Raw genomic sequence first — 2,240 nt, forward strand, 5'->3', positions numbered from 1 at the left:
TCTGGTTTGTCATCTTTAGTCCCACAAGACAAAGATGTATAAATGGTTCAGACACAGCTATACAATCCTTCAGACATAAACTGTTGTCTAAGTTTGGGGCTGAATTGGGTTTGGCCACACCCAAACTCCACCCTGAGTGGGAGTTTGGACAGCAGTGAGGTCCTTTCTGCACCCAGTGACTCAAGGGGGGGTGTCTCCCAGACAAACCTTGTCCCAAGATTCCATTCTGCCATGACATTAGACCCATCATGGAATGCATGCCTCCCTTTCTGTCCTCAAATGATGTTATTTCACGTTTCTTCTCCAGTTTTTCATAGGCCAGGCTCTTCAGTCAGCATTCTAGAGAGGACTGTGGGATTATGCTGTGGGATTTTATTCTACCGACCTGGAATCACCAGTCAAACCTTGTATGTGGTCTGCAGATTGACTGCTGGAGAGCCTTTGTGCTAAACCCATGGAAGAATTCAGGAGCGGCAACATGCTGCAAATCTAAATACAGCAGAAATCTCACTGCCTGAAGTGTGTTTCTTAATTCTTCCCCTGCTTAATAAATGAAGCCTAAGCACCTAAACTAATCAGTGCTGCAAAACAGGCATGTCTTAAATCCAAGAAAAGGATTGGATTTATGAACTTTATGCTGAGGAGGTGAAGATTCATATCTCTACATTCATACTTATTAAAGCAGAAGGGAATGAAAACGTGAGAGGGAAGAAGTACAACACTTTATACTTAAAATAAAATCCTAGTCCCTAGTGTGACTGTTCATATATTTGACACCAAATAGCATAGATAGGAAATAAGTTCTTTGGTCCCATAGTTTTACAGAACTGATGGAGGGGATGCTTTCTTGCATGTTTCAAGAATACCAACCATGTGTCAGCATGGGAAAAGTTCAACACGTGCATTTGGACATGGCTTTAGTACAAACAAGGCTTCCTCACTGCTTGGGCTTGTGAAGGATGAGGTGATTATACCCATGGCCCAAACCAGATCTGGAGACTCAAAGAATGCCAGCAGGAACAGCTGAGGGTGTGCCATCATTCTGGTGCCTTGAAAAGTACTTCTTACACAGAGATTTTGAGGTTTAAATTTCTGAAATCCAAGACCAAAGCAGGAACTAGCAGCACCTCCATGCACCAAAGTGTGTGTACATTGTACTACAGAATACCCTGAACAAAAGTACCCAAAGCCAGCTCAAATCTAGGTAACCTTAGGAACCACTGCTATAAATGGCACCTTGTAGAAATTGTGAGGAGACAGAGCAAACATTGTCCATACTGAATGAGAAACTCAGGACTCAAGAGTCTAAACTCCAGTCAGTCATACAAACAGCAACTGAATACGCTGAGGCACTAAAACTGGTCTATACACTGTGCTGGTTTGAAAGCAAACCAGTGAGATACTCCTAGTCAGAAATACAATTTAATAGGAAAATACAAAAGAAGTAAATGCAACAGTACAAAAAGAAACCACTGGCAGAGTCAGAAAGCAACCTGACACCCTGTCAGTCAGGGTGCTGTAGTAGTCCCATTAACTGGTGGCTGCAGTCCTCCTGGAGTGATGGGTTTGTTGGAGCAGTGATCCTGTAGATCTGGTCTTCACCTGAAGGTCCAGTGGTAGCTCTTGTCCTCTGGGAATCCAGTAGGTAAGGGCTCTGTGCTGGTCCAAAGCCCACATTATATCCCTGTGGGAATGCTTGGCTCCACACGTCCTGGGGTGAGGCATCTCACAATGGGAAGACGTAACACTATGTGCCTGGGTCCCAGACAGCCCATTAAACAGAGACAGCCCCTGAGGGAGCCACCAGGGATGAGTAGGAGATGATCCCCACCTGCTTTAACAGCTTGTGAAGAGGACAATAGAATACATACCATTGGTTACACCCTACATTGTAACCTATGACAAAGACATAGCTCCATAGTAACTTCAGGAAACAAGACTCATGTATTTAGAAGTATAATCATTCTCACTGTTTTACCGTGAGGCATCTCACAATGGGAAGACGTAACACTATGTGCCTGGGTCCCAGACAGCCCATTAAACAGAGACAGCCCCTGAGGGAGCCACCAGGGATGAGTAGGAGATGATCCCCACCTGCTTTAACAGCTTGTGAAGAGGACAATAGAATACATACCATTGGTTACACCCTACCCTACATTGTATGACAAAGACATAGCTCCATAGTAACTTCAGGAAACAAGACTCATGTATTTAGAAGTATAATCATTCTCACTGTTTTA

Source organism: Acanthisitta chloris, unplaced genomic scaffold (assembly GCF_000695815.1).
Source record: "Acanthisitta chloris isolate BGI_N310 unplaced genomic scaffold, ASM69581v1 scaffold1645, whole genome shotgun sequence".
NCBI lineage: Eukaryota > Metazoa > Chordata > Aves > Passeriformes > Acanthisittidae > Acanthisitta > Acanthisitta chloris.